The 6,314-nt window shown below is 39.3% G+C and overlaps 1 long non-coding RNA gene across 2 annotated transcripts; it reads left to right on the top strand.

Moving 5' to 3' along the window:
- Nucleotides 1-1,485: 1,485 nt before the first annotated feature.
- Nucleotides 1,486-6,314, top strand: LOC134641395 (uncharacterized). 2 transcript variants are annotated; one of them, XR_010095529.1, is made up of 5 exons: nucleotides 1,486-1,992; nucleotides 3,103-3,205; nucleotides 3,953-4,110; nucleotides 4,531-4,601; nucleotides 5,584-6,314. It is a non-coding gene; the product is annotated as an uncharacterized LOC134641395 (long non-coding RNA). The 2 variants fall into 2 exon arrangements; XR_010095528.1 differs by having other exon boundaries at nucleotides 1,489-1,992; nucleotides 3,103-3,212.

Here is a 6,314-nt window from a genome sequence, read left to right as displayed (position 1 = left end):
TCACATGGTGTATTACAGGGGTGGCCAACTCCAGGCCTCGAGAGCCGGTGTCCTGCAGGTTTTAGATATCACCCTGGGTCAACAAACCTGAATCAAATGATTAAATGGTAAATGGGCTGTATTTGTATAGCGCTTTACTAGTCCCTAAGGACCCCAAAGCGCTTTACACATCCAGTCATCCACCCATTCGCACACACATTCACACACTGGTGATGGCAAGCTACGTTGTAGCCACAGCCACCCTGGGGCGCACTGACAGAGGCGATTAGTTCATTACCAGGCCTCTAGAGAACTTCAAGACATGTTGAGGAGGTAATTTAGCCATTATATCACCTGTGATGGGTCAAGGACGCATCTAAAACCTGCAGGATACCGGCTCTTGGGGCCTGGAGTTGGCCACCCCTCGTGTATTAGCTAAAATCTCACATGCAAGTGCATTAGCCCAGGGAACACACGTGGGCACGCCAGCACACCCCCCACAGGGCCAACACAGCCCAGAAGCTTCCACAATCACCACGTCCAACTGGCTCTACAACTCAGAAACCGGATTATGAATCACAACTCAATTTGGAAAAAAAAAAGAGACTCAGCAGGATATTTCTCACAGAATACAATAACTGCGTGGTTCAACACGTTACAGGACTGAAACTTTCACAACAGCTTTTTGCATCTACAAAACAAAATCACTACTCAAAACCACATTTCATGGAGCTCTTTTACCCATTAAACACAGGGGCAATATAGAAATTGACCTTCCTCCGTGCAGACAGACTATGGTGCATTCATGGTACATGGGAAAACTCAATGCTCAATAAAAAAGTAACATTTAAAATAAAAATAAAATACCATTAGCAAAAAAATTACCATGGGTTACACATGTATAACAACTTAGAATAGTACTGTGAAGTTATCTGTTCTAAATTGAAGATTTAATGTTTTGTGTTTGTACGTTTGGTTTCTGAACGAATGGTGGCTTACAATTAAATTCTTTTTTTTGTGTTACATCACTGTAAGGAGGCCCTTTTTCTTCTAGCTGCGGATCACCAGTGTATTTCTGCAGTAGGGTTAACCACACAGGATGTATTTGATTTGACTTGATTTGATGCATTAATAACTGGTGTGTCTTTTTTCAGAAGCTGAAGGCCTAAAGTTCGAGTGACTGGATGTGTTGGTGTTGGGAACTTCCGAGATTATTTCTGCACCCTTGGTTTGAGCTGTACCATAGTGTGAATGTGTGTAAAAGTGAGCTGCATGTGTGAGTTGCTAATTTGTCCACATTTGACTTCCCAGTCATCCACTGGTAAGCCACAGCTCTGAATTTACAGTACATGTGTAATTGATTTTTTTGGCTCTTTATGTGAAACATATCAAATGGCTGTCAATACATTTTTTGTTCTACACAGAATTCAACACGTTCTCACTCCCAACTCGTCAAATGTGTGACGCATGGTCAGGCTCCCTCTGCTTCACTTATGGACGCGCAGGGTACCCCCCTGGCGTCGAGAATTGACGTGCAGGGTCCTCCTATTGAATACTATACTGATCCCTAATCGTTGCTTATTGACGACAAGAGATTTCCGCGGAAGAGCCTGTTGTTCGTATTTACAGATTTCCAAAATCACATTGTAGTGACGTGTACTGAACACAATATATTATATAATGTAAACAACTACCTGAGAAACAGCAGATACAGCAGATAAATTAATTATAGGCCATTACTTTTGTATCGTTTATTGCATTTATGGAGGGAGAGGTGTATGCTGGGTAATGGCACAGCTAGCGACCGGGTGACTTTATTCACCCGCTTCGGCTGTTATCAGTCCATACAATGGGCGTTATTAGCAGAAATCAGTCCCATAGATGTGGGCCATCCACCTGCTAGATTGTTCAGAAGGTTGTTATCATCCATCCAGATGGAGGATCACTAACAGGAGCGTGGAAGATTCCAGAATCCACTCTGGCTGGAATCCGGTGGATACAGCAGTGTTACAGGTAAGACCATTTAACCGGACAGCATTTATAGAATGACTATTAAAAGTCAGCGAGTGTCAATAATGTTAATGTGGTTATGTTAGTAATACACCGAGTGCTAATATAACAGCTTTAAGATGCATTTGTAGATATTATTACGTGTTTTACCGTCTTTATGGTGCTAGCTTAAAGTTACGGTGTAAACGTTAGCTTATATTGTAGTAAAGCTGTTACTGTTTAAACGATGTTAGCACAGAAATATTAGCTTCTGTCATGACTGATGAAGTTACTAGTTAATAAAGTTTCCAGTAAAGTGATTAATCGCAGCCACAGATTGACAGTAAATATCCAGATTAGCTTCAGTGCATCTGTAATGAATATGTGCAAGTTTCAGTGCTTCGTTTAAACTGTATGATACTTATACTGACCCAGGGTCAGTGTAAAATACAATCCTAGCTGTGTGAACAAAGCCTGGCTCTTTTAATCCTGCAGGACAAACCTCAGGATGCAGGTTCTTATTACTCTTTCCTGCTGGCACACCTGTCACACCTGAGAGTCAGCTAGAAACTTACAGTGACGTGGACATCATGCAAAGACTGCCAGACTCTGTAATACTGTAAATGATCAGTGACTCAGGTTAACACTAAACTTTAAACAGTACCTCTGTGTCTCTGTGTGTGCTGAACATCTAGGATTGAGTCAGGCTGCATTGACTGTGGGACTTTAATGTGTTAAAAGCATTGGTCCCTCAGAAACATTTGAAGATTAAAATTTAGCATTATGGCTGCTGGTGGTTTGTAAAGCCTCTACTCAGCTGTATTTTTGTTACTAATTTATGTTTGTTGTTGTTTAACACAGATTTCAGAAGAGAAAAGATGCTTGATAGTTTAACTGGATTGGAAATCAAAAAAATCCAGATTCTTCTTCCACAGAAGTTTCATCTTTCAGTGTGGGTCTGCTGAGTCACCTGAAGAACTCATTTCATTCATTCTCCACATGATGTTCATTTACAGAAATGTTTCACAGGAACTGATTCCTCCCAAAGGGTGAACTAGTGTGTTTCCATAGATTATCTCTGTATTAATGTACTTCTTAAATGAAGGCAAGTGTTTGTCCTTTTTTGTTCCTCAGGTACAGTACGTGATATTAAGGGTGATATTATCACTGGGGGAAGACAAGAAGCAGACGTACTTCCAAGAGGGAGCTGCAGTGAGGACACAGCCTGGTCACTGAGGTCAGAGGTCAGAATCTGAAACAGCTCAGGTTTATATTTTAGGGGTTATAAAAAAATCAAAATGTATTTATAAAGAAACCTTTAAATAATATTTCAAATAATAGTCATAATTATGATTATTATAAGAAATATCAAACATTTAAGTGGATTTTCTGTTACACATATTGTGTTAGCCCTGCGATAAACTGGCAGCCCGTCTTTGTCCTGTATCAGCTGGGATAGGCTTCATCCTCCTGCAGCCCTGAATTGGATACATTGTATTCCAATTATGTAATCTCATCATTTACAAACTCAAGGTATCCAATCAAAATGTAAGTAATAATGTTAAAAATGGGAAAGCAGAAATAATTGTGACGTGAATGTAAATGTGTTAGCTGACATAGAGGACAGCTACATGTAGTCTGAAAAACCTTTGTTGTCAAGTTTGCAGGTCCATCAGCACGAGACATTCTTACATAGAAGAGTCTGTTAAAGTCTCTAACTCAGTGAAGCATTATTGGTCCCGTCTGTTTGGATAAATATAGTAAGCTGATGTATGTCCATTTATTGACACATTTTCTTAAGTGCTTATCCAGTTCAGGATCACAGTGGAGCTGCAGCTGGATATGTTTACTAAATAAACCTTACAAAAGTTAACAATAAACCTGCATCTCTGTACGTTGTTGTCCACAGGATGAGAAAATCAAACTGGACGACTGTGGAACATGTTAATAAATGTTGGTGTGGTTATGTCTGTGTCTTTCACAGGAGGTGCTGAAAGGTTTCCCTAATAGTTCCTGGTGAATCAAAGCAGAACCATAAAGGTTGCTGGACTGCATGATGGCCTTACCCCTGAGCAGTCATCCTGTTAAAGGAGGAACCAGTCAGAAGCTGTTTTCAAAGTAGCTGAGCAGATTTCATCTCAAGTAAGCGATTAACTGTTTGTTCATTTGTTCTGCCACTTAAAGAGCATTTAAGGACGTCTTTTGAGTGTCTAGTTGAATGAATTCTACTGGCTCTCATGGTCGTTTGTGATTATGGACATATTTTTCATGTTTTCAACCATTTAGTAAATTCTATCTATTTAGTAATATCTGTCAGCTATAAAATGTAATATAAATATGAAAATATCTAAATATCTCCTGCCCTTTATATTTTAATGATGTAAGACCAGACGTCTGTTATCGTGTTACATAAGCATTCCTCACATATCAATGAGATGCTGTACAGTACAATCCTACTGACACAGCAGAGGGATAACGACGGCTATTTAACATCGTTGGACGACACATTCGAGCTGCATGATGCAGACAAAGTGACTAAATCATCTTTTTTGTGGTCTATAGTCTTCAAACCAGCAGACAAAGCTGATGGCAGAAGATGTTTGGAGAAGAACTTCAGGCCGTGTACTGACAAGGTATTTTTTTCTTGTTATCAAAAGACATTTGGAGTGACGGCTTCTACAACTGTGCTGATGTAAAAGAAGTCTAAGTCTAAGTCTAAGAAGTCACAGTGTTGATATTCAGCACAAAGAGAAAAGCTCACTTGTTTGAATTAATTTGCAATCATAGTTTTTATAAATTCTGACTCTAAACAGCTTTTTCAGCTTTGATATTGTTTGACACTCGATATCAGGTGATGGTATTTAATTTAAAGGTTTCTTTGTCTCTATGAGCCATTTACACTGACCAGTGTCAGTTTGACTGTAACACATTCATTATTTAGATCCAACATTTCTAAGAGAAACAACTGAATGTAAAAATGGCAGCCCTCAGGCCAGGTTTAATTGATAGAGATATATGCATGCATTATGAAATTTATGTATCCCAGATCATTTTTATTCATCTAGTCCTGGCAGACCCACCCCCCCCTTCCTCCCAAGTCAACTGCAACCCAAAAGAAATAGTGGGGCTATTTACACACTCACAACCAGTGTGGGGTAAAAAGAGCCACCAAAAACCTGTCAGCCTGCACAGCTACAGATGTGCTAAAAGCTAAAAGAGTTAGAAGCTCTGCTTATGGAGAAACCCTTGGAGAAACTTTCTAAGCCTAACAGGGGACAGGTACTCCTGCCCAAATAACATGATATAACCCCACATACAGCCCAGCCATAAAGTGAACCAAGTCATTTGGTTAAAGACAGCATGGGACCAAATGCATGTAACCAGCCTGCACCAACCTGACATTTCTTCCTCCTGAATTAAATGAATGAATGGATGAAAGTTAAATGACTACAAACCTAAAGCCACTAGTTCCCACACTGGAGCTCCCTGACACTGTGTTAACTGTACTGAGCTTGTATCAACAGTTGTAACAGGCTAAGCTACGTGAGACACTGCATTGAGTGATTGTTTCTATCTTAATGGTTTCAGCTCATATGTTCTTTTTCCTTTCTGTAGTTTAAAGCAGCTCGTGCTCTTTCTGCTTCCATTTTGATGGCAAGAAGAAGAAAAAGAAGAAGAAGAAGACTTCAGCGAAGTGGCGTTCATGGTCTCAGTGGACAGTCATGGTCACACACTGCATGTGGTTTTAAAAGCAACATGTCTGTTCACCACAACAATGGAGATGTGTAATATCAGTGCAGCTACGGTTTGTTCTTGAACATCAGTTCTGTTTTCTACTTTGACCACTTAGACCAAAAAGGTGCTTTTCAGATTCTTTCTTTTAAATCTGTAAAGCACCTGTTCATTTTTTATTACAATTAGTTTCACATAAATAGTAGTGTTTCCTTTATGGTCTTTTAATGCTTACACTACACTGTACACGTCTACATTAGAGACATTTCTGTTACCTATTTATGAGACTGGGCTGCTTGACTACAATTTGGAAATGGATGCAAAATTGTGCTATTGTTTGTTATTTAGTATGATTCAATTCAATTCAATAAAACTTTATTGATCCTGAAGGTTGACCCCGAGGGAAATTTGGGTTAAGGCCAACAAAGGGACTGTCTGACTAAGCAAAGATTAATCTGATCCCATTTCTACCTGTATCTACTGTTTCAACTGTAATTGTCAGGATATATATTTATTCCAGCTCTCATAGGGCAAAGGAATGACTCAGACTTGTCAAATGTTCTTTGACTTGATAAACAATTTGAAGTTCACAATTTTCTTACAAATAAAACTAT

The sequence above is a fragment of the Pelmatolapia mariae genome, linkage group LG14 (genome assembly GCF_036321145.2).
Source record: "Pelmatolapia mariae isolate MD_Pm_ZW linkage group LG14, Pm_UMD_F_2, whole genome shotgun sequence".
NCBI classification, from domain to species: Eukaryota; Metazoa; Chordata; class Actinopteri; order Cichliformes; family Cichlidae; genus Pelmatolapia; species Pelmatolapia mariae.
The sequence above is the reverse complement of the archived record's forward strand: the minus strand, read 5'-3'. Positions and strand labels throughout refer to the sequence as shown.